The sequence below is a fragment of the Cydia splendana genome, chromosome 15 (genome assembly GCF_910591565.1).
Source record: "Cydia splendana chromosome 15, ilCydSple1.2, whole genome shotgun sequence".
NCBI lineage: Eukaryota > Metazoa > Arthropoda > Insecta > Lepidoptera > Tortricidae > Cydia > Cydia splendana.
The window spans coordinates 1526493-1549240 of NC_085974.1; the positions used below are offsets into that span (position 1 = coordinate 1526493).

At 39.2% G+C, this 22748-nt stretch overlaps 1 protein-coding gene and 1 pseudogene across 3 annotated transcripts in view; one reads left to right on the forward strand and one right to left on the reverse strand.

Annotated features, from left to right (window-relative positions):
* The window catches only part of LOC134797430 (stress-activated protein kinase JNK), a 232713-nt gene that overhangs the window by 101670 nt on the left and 108295 nt on the right, over positions 1–22748 (reverse strand). For 2 of the 3 annotated variants that reach the window (XM_063769662.1, XM_063769664.1), the window contains exon 2: positions 5325–5353. The exons of the other annotated variant lie outside the window; for it this stretch is intronic. The gene's annotated coding sequence lies outside the window, so the exon portion shown is untranslated. The remainder of the gene's footprint in view (positions 1–5324; positions 5354–22748) is intronic. 3 annotated transcript variants of the gene reach the window in all.
* On the forward strand, positions 8295–9195 carry LOC134797230 (uncharacterized; annotated as a pseudogene).

Consider the following 22748-nt stretch of genomic DNA (forward strand, 5'->3'; position numbering starts at 1 on the left):
GGAGCTGTCAAATTTTGCTTTTAACTGACAGGCTGATAACTTCCGGCGAACATATCTCTTTGAAACGACGAAAAACGGAATTGTTGTTGTCGGTGTTATTTCCTTGCACAGTTAAAATAGGCACTGAAAGTGTTAAAGTTTCTATTTCACACAGATTTAATATATCATTAAAATAAGGATATTCCTCAGTACTGTGAAGATGTATCTCACCGCAGGGACCCATAAACCTCCCGGTTGTTCGCGCTGAACCCTAATGTTTTCATTTGCATTTAGATAAATTACACTGTCCGTTAACATACTGACATTTTAATTTTAAAAAGCTTTAGGTAACACGGGTTGTTTGGGGACGCAGAGTAGAGTTCCTCTAGGATGTATTTATTTGTTGTCCTGTCCAGTACGGATATGATGGTCGTTCTTGTCTACGTGACAGCGTGATAAAACGGTGTCCGTCACTTTCTATCCCATGGTGTTAAAAAGTGACAGCTATTTTATCACGTGGATAACGATGGAAAAACGGCTGGCCGTTCATGGTAACTTTAAGCTTGGAGTTTTATAATAGGAAATATTTGAACAACGAGGAACCGTGGGTACAAACAGCACCACTCCTAACTATACATCGGCGGACCTTATTACAAAAGGCATAAGGTCCACCGATGTACAGTTAACAGTGTGGGCGATGGTACTATTTCAACAGTGCGCTTATAGCCCTTGCTACACGGTCGCCGACAAGCCTTCTAACCGTCTGACCTTGGTCTGTCCTTGGTCAGTTTTGGTCAAATTTTGTTGGAAACTACTGTCTACACGGCCCGGGACGGACCAAGGCCACGCGGTCTGAAGGCTTGTCGGCGACCGTGTACCAAGGACTTAAGTTGTACTTCATGTCAGATTATTTACAATTAAGCTAAGTATTTAAAATTCGGATAGACACGTATTTAAATCTATGATACCTACGCGCTTATACCTATACGCCCTAGCCCTCTCCGCAGATCGTTGCACAAGCCACAAAGCCCCAATCTCCATAACCACCGGCATCGCCCTTGCGAATATTCATTACCATCCGTCATTACCATGCCATCAATCATTCGTGTTTGCTGATTTGTCATTCTCTTTAGCGGGAGTGATTGGATTCACGCGGTCGAGATCGTGTGAGGGAGTAAAAGCGGAATGGGGGTGACGTGGGGCACTATTTCGGTATGCGCTACCTGACTGTGAGTTTCGATTGATATCGTTGTTGCATATCGGTAAAATGTTTGGTGTGTTGTTGTTCGGTAAACGGCCTTCCTGTACACACAGTAGCATAAAGTGTGTATGCACTTTTGCAGCTCGCTGTACATTTTTCTTCCTAACCAGTAAAAATACGACACGTATAGATAATAGCAGAAGTTATTAAATGGGTGAGGTTCGCAAAATGATATGCACACGCATACTCTTTATTCGCTTGATAACAACATTGTGCTCAGACCATATTTAACACCTGGCGCGCTTAGGAACTTAGCTGGCTCCGGTTGTCGTGTCTATCGGATTCAAAATAAAGCTAAATTAACTGTCTGATCATCATCATCATCATCATCTCAGCCATAAGACGTCCACTGCTGAACATAGGCCTCCCCCTTGGACCTCCATACGTGCCGGTTGGAAGCGACCCGCATCCTGCAACTGTCTGATACCGATTATTAATTTTGTAGAAATCAAGCATGTAGAAAATGTTGAGGATGGACATATACTCGTAGGCTACTTTATTTTTGGAAATTTAACCCCTTGGGAGAGGGAGAGAAATAACAGACCGAATCCGACACGGCCGGAGTCGCTGGCTAAGCTAGTTACCGAATAACTGCTGCAAGCTACACAGTTGACAGTTACCGACGAGATCCTAAAACGACCAGCTACTTTCCAGGCTAGCTCTTCAATGCCAAAAAACCTTACGGCCTTAGCAACAAGGTCCAAAATGGCTGTATACCGATACCGTTAGCAAATAACTTTGCACTGCGCGGATGGTACGGTGTCGTTTCGGAGATAACAACATGAATATTCAAGAGAACACGTGATAGCTTCATATCGCCATGGCGGTAGACCGTTAAATAACAGATGACGTTGCTATTTTCAACGAAACTTACATAACAATTGCCAACAGAAATTTCGGGGCGTCAGAAGTGTACGTGACTTTGGTTTTATTGTTCCTGATTTGTAGGAAAAGCGCTAGACTGTCTGAAAATTAGAAAGCCGGCGAGAATCGAGTTTAATTGACGCCTGACACGCGCCACTGACACCTTAAAATTGGAGGTGAGGTGAGAGGGAATAATACAAAATCAACGCCGATATCACGAATAAATTGACTATCTCGTAAAACACGTCAAATTTTGATCCGACATGTATGTAAAAATTTAACCGCCATTGTTTTTGTAATTTCGGGGCTCATTCAGAAAAAAATGTAATGGTGACCTCTGTAATTAGCATATCGCTGTCCTGAAATATGTATCTAGTTTCCAGGTTTTTAGGCGAAAGAGTATAGAAACTTTGCAGCACAAGGCGTGAAACGTAATCGGTTAGAACGTTAGTAAACAAAGGCTATAAAGGCGATGGCGCGGTTGATCGTGCAGCGGAGCAGATAGGGGCATGAATATTCAAATATGTGATACAGGTATTTTAACCTTAGTTTATGATTCACAGATGATGTTTTATACTAGTTTTTAGTTAGCAGCTGCCCCTACAGTTAGGCATCGAAACTTACAATCCTTAATTGTTTTTACTAGCTACTTCCCGCGAATTCGTCAGTGTTCAATAATGATTTCCGTCTTCAAACTACACAATGTCCTTCCCGATCCTTAAACTATCTCCATGCCAAAATTCATTGAAATCGGTTCAGCGGTTTCAATTGTGAAGATATAACAGACAAATAGATAAACACAGTTACTTTCGCATTCATAATATTACGATTAGTAGGTAGATCAAACCAGCCGTGCTCTTATGCTTTTTCGTTTTAATTTAAAAACCGGAATAGATGAAATTTGTGTATCGTTCTGTATTACGAACTCTATTGTCTGAATTAACAATACAGTTTGCTAAACAAAGCCGTCTAAAAAAGTCCTAAGTCGTGTTTAAATTTAAAACGTCAAAGAATGAGTTCTGCTCGACGGGGCAGAAGGGCCCTGAGGTGGCGGTGAAATTGCTCATCCCATCGATTAGGGCAAGGACATGACGATACGGGGATGACGGGACGGTAATGAGGTTTTAGACGAACAGATGTTAGATAACGTGGAATAGTGATTATAAAGTGGTTTAAAAAGTCTTCTAAAAATAAAGATTTTTATATTTAAAACATTAAATAATAAATAAATATTTGGAAACAATCTTACACTGATGGTCTTAGCCCCAAACTAAGCAAAGCTTGTACAGTACTATGGATACTAGGCGACGATATATATACTAATATACATAGAAAACATCCATGACTCAGGAACAAATATCTGTGTCATCATTCGAACCCGGGACCGTCGGCTTTATAGGCAGGGTCACTATATACCTACCCACTAGGTCAGACCGGTCATCCAAGAATGAATCCCGCTCGACGGGGCAGAAGGGCCCTGAGGCAGTGGTAAAATTGCTCAAGGCATGACGACACGGCAATGACGGGACGGTAATGATGTTTTAGACCATTAGTCCTTAAAGTTTCGAAAATTAGGATCCACAAGACTTTATTATCAAGCTATGAAAAATAAAGGATATGGGTTTCCTTGATTAACACCTACTCGTATTTACCAAGAACATTTTTAGAAACATATCGTCTCAATGGTTTATTGAGGTCGTTAATAACAAGTCAGTTATCGATATTAAACTTTCGTGAGACATATTTTAAATTGTTTATACGACAACGGTTTCACTCACTTGCATTTTTAGTTGCTATTGGCGACATGTTGATGTTGAGCCTAACACTAGGGTTACCAGATACAAATTTAGAATTTCCTGATTTCCGAATATTTTTCCTGACATTCATACGATTCGACTTGTTAATTAATAATTACGAAGTTATATCTCATTTATTATGTTTTTGGATTAATTTAAGTAAATAATAATGTACTTTATAAAAAAATATATCAATTCAAAAAATTCCTGATATTTTCGTGTTCCGTCCCCATTCCTGACAAAAGGCTGAAATTCCTGACAAGTCAGGAAAATTCCTGTCATCTGGTAACCCTACCCCCGACAGGCCCGAAACATGTCGCCAATAGCGACTAAAAATTCAAGTGAGTGAAACCGCTGTCGTATAAACAATTTAACAAGTCAGTTATTTTAAATCTTTGCAATTTGTATAAAATTGTGGTTCTCCGTTTTACATGGTAAACTAATACCAGTAAAACTGCAATAACATTGGAAAGCATAGTGGTAGGGTAGGATTTCGCCGAGTTTTACGAAGCTGCCTTATTCAAATTAATTTTAAATTTGATTCCAACTTAAAAATAAACTCGAAATGGAGTATCACTCCAAATACTTTTCCTTTATGTCATATTCACATAACTATAGCATGTTCTAAAATTCAACATCCTAATTATACTAGCAGAACGCTTCCGAAACACCCTCGTATCCTCATGAATTTTTCATATCACGAAATCTCATAATTACCTGCTATTTTATTAAAATCAAAATTATTCAGACGACAGCGTCCCACTCATAAAAGAAAGAGACAACTTTATACAGTCCGATATTTGTTGGGGTGCGATAGAGAATCATCTTTTATTAACGTTCTTAAAATAGATGAAAAGCCGAGATTCAGAGGTGTACATTACATTTGGGAATTATTCATTAGGTAACACAAGTGGGACGAATGGCGCAAACAAGTAAGTACATAGTTACGAGTATGTACAGTCGCCATCAGATATATCAGAACGGCCAAGGCGCTCACAAATATCTGAACACGCCTCTATTGTCAAGGCGTTAGGGCGCGTGTTCAGATATTATGAACACCTTGGCCGCTCCGATATATCTGATGGCGACTGTACCTAACTAAATAGTTCGTAATTGTATGCAAACTTTGCCAACTCTATCCCTCTTCATTGGTAGGTATTCCAGTAAATAACATAATATATTTACAGTGTAGTATTAAAGCTGGTACAAACGGCGCGACTCGGGAAATGAATTAGAGGTTCACTAGATATGAAATAGTAAAGATATGTGACGTTCCACGGCAAAAGGTACCTTATGGCGGCCGCAATAACATTGCAGCGGCGTTAATAATAGCGTAAGCGCTAACCGCCATAAGGTACCTTCTCTTATTAATCTCTAATTCATTTCCCGAATAGCGCCAAAATGTTGATGCATTATTAACTTACCAAATCAGTAACTGGTTTGGTTCAGGATTCTGTAACAAAATAAACTTTTATTAGCATTATTTTAAAAACACACACAAAATGAAATACCAGAATTCACTTGTAGTTTGTCATTTTTTTTACAATTAGTAAAACACGAAGAACGCCTTTGACGATCGTCTTGGTGATTGGCGCACATCTCACGCACGACTTTCATTGCATTTTGCATGCACCGATCAGCGTGAGTACCTAATCTTCAAGGTCAGATCAATACCAGATCAACCGTAACAAATTGTTGAATCAGAGTTGGCTTCATGTAGCGTGCATGCAATCTGCTGCTCGTAGCAGTTCGTAGCACCTGTCGTAGCGCGTCGTAGACGTCTACGGGCTACGAGCACGTCTAGCGGTTAACACATTCAATACCACTAAGTGCTACGGGTTACGCTCGTAGCGCGTAGCCACGGTTTCGTCGTATGTAGCGCGTAGTCGCTACGAACAGTGTACCCGACAGTCGGGTTCTTGGTGTTGAATGTGTTAACATTCGTAGGTTTACGATACAATATGTAGAAATAAGAAAAGATAAAGAAGATAATAATCATAAATTATAGGGCCCCTTAGGAGTCTGCGTGCTCGGCATCTTGTCAAAATTTCTAGGGGTATAAACCAACAAACGTAAACAGCGAATTTTAATTTTTAACATACGATATAAGTATTAATGCATATCTCACGCATTAATGTATGTATTGCTGATATTAGCTATCTGGGCACTTTCACTTAACTGTGTACCATTAACGGCCGGTTAGCAATCGTCACAAAACTTACGGTTAATGTCAAAACTCAAAACCCATACATTTTGTCAGGATTGTGACGATTAGACGTTACCTACTAAAACATTACTTAATTCGCGCTTTAAAGTACAAATAAAAATAAAAATGGCCTTGTAGGTCTGTAAGTATGAGAAAAATGGACTTGAAGTAGTGTTAAACCAATATTACGATGCCACTATAGAATCTTCGAATATTTAGATGGGAATTACCGTACTTCGTGAAACAAAAAATTACCACTTGCCAATATTTCCATAGCTACCAAAAATACACTCATAAATAGCCAATGTCCCAGACGAAATTTGAATAATGTAACACAACGTATGTTTAACAAACGGATAAGTGTAATTTGCACTCCTAACTCACTCCCACCGCCACTGGCAACCCGCGGCCCCAACGAATTCCATTCAAAGCTAAAAGTAACTTCGAAAGGGGTTTTTTATTGGCTTCGTTTCGCTCGAGTTTTTTTTTGTCAAAGGGGTTTCTTTCGTAAACACTACTATACTTAAAAATATGGGTAAAAATATGGGTGCACTCATCATACTCAAAAATATGTCCCATAGTTCTTATGTCAGTGAATTAAGAACTATGGGACATATTTTTGAGTAAGTTGTATGCACCCATATTTTTACACTAGACTGTACTTAAACAAGGAGGAGTATTCTATTATTGTAACAGGTTAAAATTTGATCTGGATATCTTATAGGTATAACCTGTCAGTGTCAAACGTTACTTTATGGCTGAAAAATGCGTTTTTAGTAGTCTAACTAAACTGAAATAGATGAAATATACTCGTGCTTAAAACCCAGCCGGCCGGACCGGGCCTAGAGTTCCAGGACGTTATGGCTTCTCTACACGATGGGCCAGCGCCGGCCACTCCAAGGGACGCAGCCATGCGGTGGAACGAGATAGCAATATCACTTGCTCCCTCTAACGCATAAATGCGTCCCTTGGAGTGGCAGGCGTTGGCCCATCGTGTAGAGGAGCCCTTAGACCCCGGTTCGAATCCCTATAAAATCTATTTCGGTTTAAAAATAATCAAAATGGTGTTTAGATATTTAAAACACTTAATTTATCCACTGCTGCTGACAGTACCTACACCACAGCCCATAAAGTCGAATAAAAGGTAAAGTAAAGTTCGGGGTCGAAAAGGGTTTCTGATTGCCTTCGTTTGCCGCACTGTTTCTATTTTCGCACGGACAAAGAGTTTGGTAAAGTGTTGTTAACCTTCTACATTTTACCACTACGTGTGTATGAAATACTACATTTCTAGGTGAATGTCGACGTTGTCGTGTATGAAATAGGTACTATATTAGTGGGTGAATCTGGTAAGGGTTTCTTGTTATATGATATAAATGTCTCAAGATGATATTCTTTTGTAAATAAAGGATAGTTTTCTTATTTTAGAAGTAGCTATTCTCGTTGAGGCTCAAATGTATAAGTGCCTATTGTATTTTAATGGAAATGTCTTGAGATGATTGTTATTTATTGTTGGATAGACAAGCATATGTGGAGCGTTATGTGGGGGCGTTATGTTTCAATATTATATTTTATACGATTTCCAAAAATAAGATATCTCAACTACGAGAAGACTTATAATTTTAGCAGGGTAGGTTAGGTTATGTGTTTAATTATGTGTCTTGGAGTAACGTGATTCCACTACACTTAAGAGCGGGCAAGACATAAATTACCTACTCCGATTCATAATAATAATAGAATTTCTGTCAAACAAATATGATGCCCACGTAGATATATACAGGGTGTCCCTAGCCATTGCTGCATTGCCAAGCTTTTTTCGCTAGGTGGCGCTGTAACCGATCGGTACAAATATAACGGTGTCCTATCGAAATTCGACAAATTTAATTTCAAATAGGTGCTAAACGATATAATTAGATTTACCATAGTGAGTTTATTACGTGATAATTAAATAGTGACGTTATCCATTAGAAAAAACACAGTGTAAACAGTGCTAAAGACTAACCAACCCACCGGCGAAACATAACCTCACCATATTTGCGTTGTTAACTTCTTTCGCCCCGATACGACGATGGAATGCTCAAAGTGCAGCTTAGTTATAAAAACAGAGGAGCTATTAAAATGTTCAGCATGTCAATATTGCTATCATTACTACTGTGTGGGCATATCCGACGTAGACTTCAAAAAAATACTACCTATGAATAAGCCCAAATGGAAGTGCGGATCATGTAAACAACCGGCAAAAAAACCAGCTAGCCCCGTCGTTATCAACAAGCCACTGGCTGATACAAACCCCGAGCTAAACCTGCCGTCTACATCTATAGTTAATATTGACACAGACGCTCTCATGAAATATTTCGACGGTAAGTTTGCCATTCTAAACGCTAACCTAACGGCACTGCGGGCTGACTTTGATAGCAAATTATCGGAGCTTACCTTAACAGTTAACTCGTGGGACGGCCGTATCAAGACTCTCGAGTCCAAGGTGGACTCCTTCGCCAACGAGATACACGGACTGCGGGCCGAGAACGAACAACTCCACAGTGAGGTCTCCACACTACAAAAACACTGCGACGACGCGGAGCAAAAGTCAAGGCTATGCAATATCGAACTACAAAACGTACCGGAGAAAAAAAGTGAAAACCTAATCCACATTGCCGTTGCCCTAGGTAAAGTTTTGGGCACAACACTAACACATAATCACATCAAAGATGTCCACCGTGTCCCCCACAATAAAGAAATGGACCGGCCTAAGAATATTATAATTCATTTAACCACACGCCGCCTGCGTGACGACCTTGTGGCTGCTGCACGGGTAACGCCGAGGACTGATGACGGCCGGCCAGCTGTTCGAGGCCGCCGGCTGCAGCAGCGATGCCTCGTCAGCAGCTGAGACGGTGGCGGCGACTTCTCCCATATACATTAACGAACATTTAACCTTAAAAAACAAAATCCTATACGCTAAGGCCCGCGAGATAAGGAAAAACAAAAACTACAGGTGGATTTGGGTTAAAAATGCTACAATACTTATGCGTAAGACCGATGATTCTCGTATACTGGCAATTAAAACCGAATCAGACCTTGATCGTTTGTGACACGTCTATTTGCATCCACCTGTGTCTGTTGTTTTGCCCAAAAGCCTCCGAATGAATGTTAGTTGTGATAGATTTAAGTTAAGAATAAATACTACCACACTGGCCATCGCCAAATTCTGTAATAATGCACTATATATAACAAAACTGTTACTTAGATTGAATATAATAATACCTATGGCTTATTACTATTTGAATATGTCCAAATATACCTTTAAAGTTTACCATGCACAAATAAGTAATACCTATCGTACCATATTTATGTCGTTGCGTCATTACGAGGGTCCCAGCTACGCGAAAACCACCGCGTACGTATTATCAAAATTACTTTGCGTTATAAATTATATATTTGTCTATTATAAATTGCACACGTGAACTATCATTCTATTACCAAAATTGCGGTGGTTTGCGTTCTAAACTGGTTGACCTACGACTCAACGTACTAAACTCCTCATATGATGTAATTATGTTAACTGAGACATGGTTAAAATCTGGCATACTAGATGCCGAGGTACTAGGTTGTGACTACGTTATTCACCGGCGGGACCGCGACCTTTGTACCCACCGTAAAAAGGACGGTGGTGGGGTACTTATTGGAGTACGGAAGTCCATACAGGCGACCCGATGCGCGAACTGGGAATCTAAAGGCGCCGAGGACCTCTTTTTAGTGTTACCTACCGCTAATTTTAAATTGATTATATGTGTTGTTTATATCCCTCCCGCTTCACATAAAGATATATATTTTGAACACTTCAAAAAAATCGAAAGAATATGTGAGTTAGAGCCTAACAGTAAAATATGCATAGTGGGGGACTATAACTTACCTGATTTAACATGGGTGGCGTCCCAGGGTTCAGTTAGGGCTCAGGTACTGTCTACACCTAGTGAAGCCTCCAAGCACCTGCTTGATACAAGTAATCTCCTCGGCCTGTTACAATATAATTATCTGACCAACCAGAATAACAGAACACTAGACCTGCTATTTTCAAATATGGATTGCCACCTCTCCCCGGCCGCTGTAGTTTTAAGTAATATTGATATGCACCATCCGCCCTTTCAATTCGATGTTAGTCTGGCATTTGCTCCTACGCTGTCCTCAACGAACGTACCAAAATATAACTTTTACAAAGCCAACTACCCGAAAATCAATAACGAAATAAATAACGTAAACTGGTCGGCTGAATTAAACGCATTACAAACAAATGATGCTGTTAACAAATTCTATAGTATTATTAATAAAATAATTGAAAGTAATGTCCCTCTCTGTAAAAATAAAAATCAGGCTTACCCCAAATGGTTCTCACATGCACTCATTAAAACACTCAAACGAAAAGAGAAGGTTTGGTTAAAATGGAAAACGTACCGGTCCCTTAGAGATTATAGAGAATTCTCTCTGTTAAGGACACGCTGCAAAAATATGATGACAACATGCTTCCGTAATTATACCGATAACACTGAAAACACGATGAAGACTAACATTAAATCATTTTGGTCATATATTTCATCTTTAAAAAAATCTAAATCAAACTACCCGCATACTATGTCTTTGGGTAATATGTCTGCCAGCACCCCAAACGATGTATGTGAACTATTTTCGAGGTTTTTTAGCTCAGTGTTCGAAAGTAAAAGTAAGTATAACATATCCGATCTCGACGACCTCCCTTGTTCGCCGGAGGCTAATATTATCCCCAGCATACTCATACGCGGCACAGACATCAAGCGCAAGCTTCGACAACTGGACCCCAAAAAAAGCCCGGGTCCTGATAAAATAAGCCCTCATTTTCTCAAACATACTTCCCCAGCAATAATACAACCACTTGTCATTTTGTTTAATAAGTGCCTATTAGAGGGAATATTTCCTGAATGCTGGAAAATATCCAATGTAACTCCTATTCACAAATCCGGGTCTAAATCCCAAATAAGCAACTACAGGCCGATCTCTATACAATCTTGTATCTCCAAACTGCTTGAATCCCTAGTCCATGATGTAATCTATCCACTGGTTCGAAATAACATTATACCTCAACAACATGGTTTTATGAAACAAAAATCTACAGTAACGAATCTTCTTGTATATACAAACTTTCTGTTTACTTCTATGGACAAGCGTGCTCAGGTTGACGTGGTCTACACGGACTTCCGTAAAGCTTTTGACAAGGTCGATCATGTCTTGTTACTGCGTAAACTAGCGTATAATGGCATCAAGGGTAACCTACTAAGATGGTTCGCTTCGTACCTGGATAATCGCACACAAAAAATAACCATAAACGGCTTCGAATCTCGCGCATCCCTGGTGCCATCTGGTGTAATTCAAGGATCTATACTGGGGCCGTTGCTATATTCTTTGTTTATTAATGACATCAATAAGTGCTTCTTAAACTGTAACTTTGCTTTGTTTGCAGACGATTTGAAAATTTACAAAGCCGTAAAAGATCAAAGCGACTGCAAACTTATCCAGGATGATCTGGACCGCTTTCATGCCTATTGTCAGTCCAACAAACTGTATTTAGCCTACGATAAATGCGTGCATATAACCTTCACAAAAAACAAAAATAAAATACTAACACATTACAACATAGGAGGAGAACTTGTTCAAAGAGTTAATCATGTTAAGGATCTAGGGGTTACGCTTGACGAAAAGCTTACTCTCGATCAACATATTCATAAAATTACAACAAAAGCATATCAAATGTTAGGGTTCGTTCTTAGGGCTGCCAAACCTCTAAAAAAATGCTCATCTTACTTGATGTTATATAATTCCTTAGTCCGCCCCTACCTTGAATATGCATCCCAAGTTTGGAACCCTCATTACGCAGTCTACAAAAATGCGATTGAAGCTGTTCAAAAACGATTCCTGAGGGCTCTCCATTATAGAATGGCTCATGCTCCATTGTCATACGACAAGCTCCTTGAACGCTACAAACTTAAAACTCTGACTAGCAGACGCAATGTCCAAGGCGCTATTGCTTTGTTCAACATATGTGGGGGTTATTATAATTGTCCAGAACTGCTTGAACATATCGGTTTCCGTGCTCCAACCTATAGAACACGAACTACATCCCTGTTCGCGTTGCCTGCCTCGTCGAATAACGCTGGAGTCCGCGCTCCGCTTCGCAGAATATGTCAAATGTACAATAACAACCTGGTCTCGGTTGACATTTTTAACAATAGTCGTGCAAATTTCAAAAGTAAGGTAAACCTACTGTTATGAAGCGTTTAAGTACTTCCTTAAACTTACCATAAAATTTGATTCGTCTTAACTAGATAATTACTGTTGGCCCAATATATGCTTAGTCCTATATTTATCATAATATAAGTGTAAATATGTAGTTCCTCATCTCGCTGCTAGAATGTTATGTGTGTAATCTTGTCAGCACTCCTTCTTCCTCGCGTTATCCCGGCATTTTGCCACGGCTCATGGGAGCCTGGGGTCCGCTTAACAACTAATCCCAAGAATTGACGAAGGCACTAGTTTTTACGAAAGCGACTGCCATCTGACCTTTCAACCCAGAGGGGAAACTAAGCCTTATTGGGATTAGTCTGGTTTCCTCACGATGTTTTCCTTCACCGAAAAGCAACTGGTAAATATCAATGATATTTCGTACATAAGTTCCGAAAAACTCATTGGTACGAGCCGGGGTTTGAACCCGCGACCTCCGGATTGAAAGTCGCATGCTCTTACCGCTAGGCCACCAGCGCTTCTAATCTTGTCAGCACTGTAATGATTATTATTATCGTCTGTCTATCAATGTTAGTTTAGTATCTATTATCCTGTTATACCTCAATCCGATGACAATGCCACTTAAATATCCTAGGTTTACAAATCATAGTGGGAATTGTCTCAGGATGTAGGTTGCACCTACTAATGTATAAATCTATGTCCTCTTTTGTATTATATATCTGCCTATGTCTGTTTTTTTCCCCAATAAAGAAAAATAAAAATAAAATTGGACAAAGCCGAAATGTACATATGCATTAGGGTATTTAGAACCAGTATAGAAAGTATCATAATTCATAACAATCGGTGTAGCAGGTACGAATAAATTAACAAATTACGATTTTTTTACTTTGGGGCTATTCATAAATTACGTCATTTCAAATTAGGGGGGGGGGGGGGTCTGGACATCGGATGACGGTAGCATGAAGTAGGAGGAAATGGGGTCATTTGAAGCATGATTTTTGGATGATTATAGGGGGGGGGGGGTCCAAAATCGTCAAAAATCGATGACGTAATTTATGGACAGCCCCTTTGGAGCAACCTGTATGTGTAAGTAGCTCCCGAGGTAATAAATAGTATGAAACCTTCTTCGACCGTTTTGATTATCTTTTTTATTTATGACAGTAATAAGATTCTGACTTTTGACAAATGTCATCATTGCCGCACATTTTCAAACAAATTGTCAAAAGCACTGCCAATGATCGTCGATCGTGTCGATTATTGAAAATAACTTTTGTTTGTAAATTTATTTTTTTATCTTTTGTTCTAATTAAAAAAATATTACCGTTAGAGCATTTCTGAGAAGTAACCCTACGTGGGATTTCAATGGCTAAGGTCACCCTGTATAATGATGGATCATATTAGTCTAATAATCAGTTTGAGTGAGATTGGCATATTGACAGATTGCGACCACCAATTATCAGGCTAATAACGCTCACAGGTAAGCGGTGTTGGAGTTGACGTCCGTCAATATTGGCCGGTGGGTTAATTGAGTAGACGCTATCGTCCATGCTGTTAACTGACGATTCATAAAGCTTATTGCAAATACATAAGGTCCATTGTTAGTCAGTTAAGTGATATTGTTAGTAATCGCATAAAACCAGCTGCGGTTGGGAAGTTTTTTACTAAGTCAAAGGACATAAGTTGTTTTTCTCGTGTACCTACTCAAATCGTTGATGCTGTTAGTTGCAGTAACCGTATGATACCTGTACCTCGTTTTATTTTAGCATTAGAAATGACTACACGATCTTTACGTGTCTTTTTATTGATAAACGCTTTAAAAAATAGTAACTAAAGCAATCAAAATGAATATATGTATGTGTCAAAGTCTAGTCAAAGGTCCCAATTCGTCCCTTACGGTAAGGACGAGATTTGCGTGTATCTTTATACGAATAACATGTCAAAGTGTCCTTATGGCAAGCGGCAAAGAGGGACTTTTTGCTTGAACACGACACATATATGCTATACAATTGTTACATATTTGCTGTGGCGTATTATTCAATGAAGTGACACGTCAAGAACGTGTATTTAGTTTTAAAAAAAAACAAGTAGGTATAGCTATAGGTAATCGATGGACCAGAAAAAGAAACAAGACAGCTTTACCGATACCAGACGATATCGACAGGAGCACATTATTCACATTAGACGGCTGAGTTGGTAACAACGTCGCTTCGGTTCGTCGGGGTTTTTATATATGTTCCACGATTTCTCAAAGGCCGTTCTGGATTGTTTTTTGTATACTTGTGAATAAGTTGGTCAAATGTAGGGAAGCCTTCACATACCTTTTTTTTTGTTTTGCACACTATAAGGGCTTGAACCTACACCTTACAGTTTGGAAGCTACGCGTCTTAGCGCTCAGCTGCTAGCGCTTAACCTAACAAGCCTAGCCCAGGTCCCAAAATCCTTTCCTCTCCTCTTGGCTTTTTGTCTACAGTAGAACCGTGACTACCCGAACCCTCAATTATCCAAACGTGTATCTGAACCCTCAATTATTTGAACTTTTTTCAGCTGTTTTATATTTTAACGTTAAATTTTAATATAAGTGCATAAGTGAAACAGGCCGAAACTGTTTTTATGTGATAAAAACTTAAAAAGGTATTGTTTTTGTTTGATCTTGTCCCAAAAAACCGACATTTCGATGATCCGTTCCCATTTAGACCGGATTAGGGTCTAATTTAAAACGCTGACCAACAATGACTTTGCTCCATCTAGACTTACTGCGTCCAACAACGCTTCGCGAACACACTGGCGATAGGTATTTTCTTGCAAACAGAACTTCTACCCCTCACATTTATATACATTATTCTTCAATTGAGTAAAACAAATGGCCATGCTCTGGAACCCCCCCCAGCCCATCGACACCGTCAACGACTTTATCCCGAAGTCACTGATTCCCAAAACGAATGATTCACAGCACATTGTTGAAAGGTAATTCTTTGCAATCGCCATTTTTAACCCCTCACCCCTCCGATGGGAACAGTAGTGTTGTACCACAAATAATCTGACCGAGGGATTGTATGCACGTTACTCACAGATGAAAAGAAACAAAATTATCTCTTCTTGATTCTTGAATTTGATTTATTGATTTGACTTGAATTTATGGAGAATATTTATTAAGATTTGTTTTATCTGATGCAGGATGTTTCTCAAGAGAATATTTTGTACAGAAATCCTTCAATTATTTAAATTTTCTTGAATCACGCATATTGTAGTTGTTTTTAGGACGTAATAAATGTAAATAATCGGTTTCTCTGTCTTAGATGTCCAAAACTGAATTATTCAACATAGGCCAGACATTTTTAAACATTTATTTTTCCTATAGGTTTACAGGAAAGCTATATATTTCCCTGAGCTACATTTCTGGGAATGGCACGTCACTATTGAACAGCTCCACCAAATAGTATAAGTAGTAAGTATCTCCACCCCCTAAAACAACAACAGTCCCTAGGGAACCATATGAAATGCCTATCGCGAGCGCTAATCAATATGGATTTCATCATATTGATCAAAGGGGCTACCGCGAAAACCGAAATTCGCAAATTGCGGGGATCTTACTCTTTTACTCCAATGAAGGCGTAATTAGAGTGACAGAGAAAAATGCCCGCAATTGACGATTTTCGGTATTGGCGGTAGCCCTACAACGTTATCCTATCGAACTAGAAATAATATTCTTGTTGAAGTCTAAATCTTAGTAAACACATTTTCACTTATAGAACTAAATAATTTATATTTCCCTGGGCTTTATTGATTGATACATCACTATCGAAGCAGCTCCACCCCCTAAAACAACAACTGTCCCTTGGGAACCATATCAAATGCCTATCGCGAGTGCTGATCGATATAGATGCAGTAATATATCGAATAAAAATAATATTATTTTAGAAATATTGCAGAGATTCTCTTTGTTATGTCTAACATGTTGTTATAAGGGGCCGGACAGGAACATAAAAAATACATATTTAAAAAAAGTCAGCACAGGAATGGTGATGAATTCCTCGGAGGACGGATCGAACATAAAAATTGATATCAATTTGATCTCATTTCAGCTTGTACTTATATTGGTGTGAGTGTGCTGTGTTGAATAGAAGCTCGAATGTCACTCCTGAAAAAGACTCGTCACTAGCATTGACGAGCATTATGTACAGTGAGCAGCAAAATTATATGTACATATTATGAATGAAGTCATTTATAAAGTGGAAATATAATTTTGCGGTTGGGTCTACATCTGAAGGCCAAGGGTAGATCCAGCTTTTTAGTTTGGGGGGTCACATGGTCAAAGTCTAGCAATTATTTCTCGTATGGGGGGTCGCGTGGTCAAATTCTAGGCCCAGCACATTGCCCAGGGGGAGGGTCATGACGCCCATGAATCATATGATCCGCCTATTAATCATGATAAGGCATTATTTATTTCAATTTCTCAAACAGATGACCACATTTTTAAATATGGTACTTATGATTTATTTTAAGTATTATCTGTTATATATTAGCACATACAGTCGCCATCAGATATATCGGAGCGGCCAAGGTGCTCACAAATATCGGAACACGCCTCTATTGTCAGGGCGTTAGAGCGCGTGTTCAGATATTGTGAACACCTTCGCCGCTCCGATATATCTGATGGCGACTGTACATTATCACGGACAATCTGAACAGAACCCGATCATTAACCTTAACCACCCAATCCGCGCCCAGTATTAACAGTCGACCCTGATAGTGACTGATGTGTCGGCAGCCTTATCGTGCCCTTGGCCTCGGTGTGCTGCCTTCTGGGGCAAGATCGTAAAAGATATGTTTTATTATTTAACTAGGTTATACACTGAGAGAAAAATCACCACCAGGAATTAATAAACAGTTCTGTACTGGGGGAAAAAATGAAGTTTTAGTAGTAATCATGGAAGTTTCACTATTTCTGTAAAATTTATTTATTTCTACAAACAGCTCAGTAATACTAAATCTAATTTCAGCAAACAGACTTTAGTAAATGGAGCATTAAACAAAGTTCAGTATTTGTTACAATCCATTTTTATTACTACTAAAATTCTCCGATTTTTACTAGTAAAGTTTGTGATTTTTGGAAAAAAGCATCTGTGATTTCAAGTTATGATTTTAGTAAATGTCTCACTTACATAGTTTTGTAATATCTAAAAAACGAGTTCGCGGGAATAACATTACCACATTTAAAATAACAATTCAGTTGTTACTATAGCGACATTACAAAGTTTACTGGTATTTAGTAGATAGACTTGTTGTGTTTATGTTCATTGTTGTACCAATCACTAAACGAGTTTTGTAATACCAACACAGCTACTTGCTACGTTCATTTGGTTAGAGTTAGTATTGTGTCGGATGTCGGGCGGGCGTGTCTCGTGTCTTCTTTGTTTAAAACATACTTAAGTTAAATAATAAATTTAGGATATATTGTGGGCCATGGACATATTAACCCGCGACCTACTGTGTAGTTGGGGTCTACAGGAATTTATTGTTCTGCAACTTCGAGCTAGCTGTTGTTATTCTAGTGATAATGACATCAAAGGTAAATCTAAACTGTTTGCAATTCCAACCTCCCTAGCACAGGTGCGCCGCGAGAGCATGTTGCGCGCGTAATAACTACTAGTCTCTTTCTGACTGTATGAATAAGAAAGGAATGGGTAGAATATCTCGACAGGCTTTTATAGTGCCTCTTTAGTACAGAGATATACTACCAAATGCTTTTTTATTCATACAGACAGAAATAGAGACGGGTAGCTACCACGCGCGCGACATGCTCTCGCGGCGCCCGTTTGCTAGGGGCGGAGGAATTGCAAACAGTTTAGTTTTTGCCTGTGACGTCATTATCTCTAGAATAACAACAGCTAGCTTGGAATCGCAGTACAGTTTAGTAAAACCTATGACGTCATCGTCTCCGATATTGCTAAAGCACGCTTAGAATTACAAAACGGTTAGTTTTCACCCATGACGTCATCACCTCCGATATTGCTAAAGCACCTCTCGGAATAACAAAACCAAATTTCTGAAATTACTCTAGCATACTTCAAATTACAAATATAGAAGTTGTATTTCCTACTAAATGGAAATTGCAAAAGTCAATTTGTTCCTATTAGTTGACTCTCCTTGTCCCCGGATTAAGTTTTATTTTTGTAATTCTAAGTGTGTTTTTGTTAGTTTTTTCTCTCAGTGTATTATATATAAATTATAGGTCGGTATAAATAAAATAGCGGAACGTTTTAGTATGTCGTAGCTATGAGACACTAAAAGCACGGTATGAGTAATGTTACGGACGGTCATAACTGTATCGAATATATTGGGTCCAATTTAATTAATGAAATTAAGTTCTAAATACATATAAATGATATAGGGTGGAACGTATTTGACTAATGTATTTCAATCAGCTAGAAACAAACATTATTAAGAGGCGACCGCTCTCCATACAAACGTAGTCCCCATTTTCCACTTTAAATAATAGACATCCTGGAATAATATTACCTATATTATACTACATACCTAGGGCAGTAAAATAAGAAACGGACTGTCTTTCGCCTCGGTCGACAATTACAAGTGATCTGAGATTTCTATTTCGAGATGGAGCCGCAAAGCGGCAATTTCGTTTAGCGCAGCGGGCCGAAAGTTGACGCTTGCCGGTTCGAGGGCAAATTTTTGAAAGCTCCTAACTTTTATATCAATAAAAAATCGAACTTAACATAATTATTCTTCTTCCTTCGTTCCATCCCATTTTTAGGTTTCCGTACCCAGGGTAAAAACGGGACACTAATTACGAAGACTCCACTGTCCGTCTGTCTGTCTGTCTGTCTGTGACCAGGCTGAATCTCATGAACCGTGATAGCTAGACAGTTGTAATTTTCACAGATGTGGTATTTCTGTTGCCGCTATGACTACAAATACTAAAAGGACCCTCGGTGGGCAAGTCCGACTCGCACTTGTCTGGTTTTTTTAATTTTCTTTCATTCCATGTATTAATCATATAAATGTTAATGTTAATAAATATAAATGTCTTTATTTCTAGGTAGGTACTGTCATTATTCCTGACACCGCATATAAGATTCATATGCGATTCAGAGAATCAGTATTTCAAGTTCCTTTGACAACATTTCAACTTCCTCTTTCATAATATTAACCCAACACAGCTAACATTCATAATATTAAATAAATATTCCTATTTCCTTACAACCAGATCTGCCTTTCTTACACAGAAAACCCTCTTCGTCCAAAAACGTCTTAACCCCCCAAATGTCCCCACTAACCTACGTCGTTTCGTATACAGGGTGGCATAACACATGCCTGGTAAATTAATTCCCGCTGTAATGTGACTGGAGACGAGAGGTTTCGGGAAATAGCGGAGATGACGTCAGATGGCGTGTTCTTATGAATAGTTGAGTGGGCGGGTGGTTAATCGGTGACAAGGCAGTGAGAGATGGCACTATGGCAGATATGGACTGTTGTGGCATCTTTGTCATACGCATAAAGTACAGTCGCCATCAGATATATGGGAGCGGCCGAGGTGCTCACAAATGTCTGAACACGCACTCTAAAGGCTCTGTCACAACAGGCGCGTTTTTCGGGCGGGGAGACAGCGGGGCGCGCCGCTTTTACATATAAAACGCTCACGCCCCGCCCGGAGAACGCACCTGTGTGACGGAACCTTAACGCCTTGACAAGAGAGGCGTGTTCAGATATTTGTAAGTGCCTTATCCGCTCCGATATATCTGATGGCGACTGTTACTCTAAACTTTAGAGTCTAAAGGAACTTGGTATTAAGAGATACACTCATACTAGCCATCTTTGGACCTTGTGGGTTTGCAGTAAGGTTTAGGAATTGCAAGTTAGTATAGTTGAATTATCGAGAAGATGGAATTGCATTTGTAGTGGTTGTATGCTGATAGTACAAGAAAATAGAAAATTCAAATATAGAATGCCTGTAAACAAACAATACTACTACATATGCAATTCCACGCTCTCGATGATTCAACTATACACTGAGAGAAAAAACTAACAAAAACACACTTAGAATTACAAAAATAATACTTAATCCGGGGACAAGGAGAGTCAACTAATAGGAACAAATTGACTTTTGCAATTTCCATTTAGTAGGAAATACAACTTCTATATTTGTAATTTGAAGTATGCTAGAGTAATTTCAGAAATTTGGTTTTGTTATTCCGAGAGGTGCTTTAGCAATATCGGAGGTGATGACGTCATGGGTGAAAACTAACCGTTTTGTAATTCTAAGCGTGCTTTAGCAATATCGGAGACGATGACGTCATAGGTTTTACTAAACTGTACTGCGATTCCAAGCTAGCTGTTGTTATTCTAGAGATAATGACGTCACAGGCAAAAACTAAACTGTTTGCAATTCCTCCGCCTCTAGCAAACGGGCGCCGCGAGAGCATGTCGCGCGCGTGGTAGCTACCCGTCTCTATTTCTGTCTGTATGAATAAAAAAGCATTTGGTAGTATATCTCTGTACTAAAGAGGCACTATAAAAGCCTGTCGAGATATTCTACCCATTCCTTTCTTATTCATACAGTCAGAAAGAGACTAGTAGTTATTACGCGCGCAACATGCTCTCGCGGCGCACCTGTGCTAGGGAGGTTGGAATTGCAAACAGTTTAGATTTACCTTTGATGTCATTATCACTAGAATAACAACAGCTAGCTCGAAGTTGCAGAACAATATATTCCTGTAGACCCCAACTACACAGTAGGTCGCGGGTTAATATGTCCATGGCCCACAATATATCCTAAATTTATTATTTAACTTAAGTATGTTTTAAACAAAGAAGACACGAGACACGCCCGCCCGACATCCGACACAATACTAACTCTAACCAAATGAACGTAGCAAGTAGCTGTGTTGGTATTACAAAACTCGTTTAGTGATTGGTACAACAATGAACATAAACACAACAAGTCTATCTACTAAATACCAGTAAACTTTGTAATGTCGCTATAGTAACAACTGAATTGTTATTTTAAATGGGGTAATGTTATTCCCGCGAACTCGTTTTTTAGATATTACAAAACTATGTAAGTGAGACGTTTACTAAAATCATAACTTGAAATCACAGATGCTTTTTTCCAAAAATCACAAACTTTACTAGTAAAAATCGGAGAATTTTAGTAGTAATAAAAATGGATTGTAACAAATACTGAACTTTGTTTAATGCTCCATTTACTAAAGTCTGTTTGCTGAAATTAGATTTAGTATTACTGAGCTGTTTGTAGAAATAAATAAATTTTACAGAAATAGTGAAACTTCCATGATTACTACTAAAACTTCATTTTTTCCCCCAGTACAGAACTGTTTATTAATTCCTGGTGGTGATTTTTCTCTCAGTGTACCTACTGTAGATGGATCTGTACTACTCGTAATTGCTAAATTCTTCTACTTATTCGTTTTTACGACTGCCATCTGACCTTCCAACCCAGAGGCGAAATGCGAGTAAGGCCTGTTAAGGATTAGTCCACTTCTACTTACAATGGAAACCATTCCTCAAATAACGACTGGTAAACATCAAAACATGTTCCGAACTTCCGATAAACTGAGTGGTACAGTCACCTGTAATTTAAGTTACTCTTCGAACACCGCATAAATAAGTGACATGCTCTTATGGCTCTGCAAATAAAATCGTGTCAGATATTTTTGCGGCCTTCGTATCGTAACATATTATTGCAGACGACTGTATGAGCCTGTATGGCTAAGAGATTAAAAAACCGGGCAAGTGCGAGTCGGACTCGCGCACGAAGGGTTCCGTACCATAATGCAAAAAAAAACCAAAAAAAAAAGGAAAAAAAAAACGGTCACCCATCCAAGTACTGACCACTCCCGACGTTGCTTAACTTTGGTCAAAAATCACGTTTGTTGTATGGGAGCCCCATTTAAATCTTTTGTTTATTCTGTTTTTAGTATTTGTTGTTATAGCGGCAACAGAAATACATCATCTGTGAAAATTTCAACTGTCTAGCTATCACGGTTCGTGAGATACAGCCTGGTGACAGACAGACGGACGGACGGACGGACGGACGGACAGCGAAGTCTTAGTAATAGGGTCCCGTTTTACCCTTTGGGTACGGAACCCTAAAAAGAACACTATTCATTAAACATGGCGGATATCCCTTGCTGTCAGCCAACAAGCTAACGTTCGCGAAGGGAAGTCTTCTTCTTCTTCTTCCTCTCCTGGTCCCATTATTTGGGGTCGGGTCTCCTCGTTGCGCCTAGTCCTATGAGCTTGGGTTGTCTGTTGGGGCACCTGGCCCCTGTTTCACCAACGTGACAGGTGCGACGAATTGTAAAATCACTGTTGCTGACGTCACAGGCATCCATGG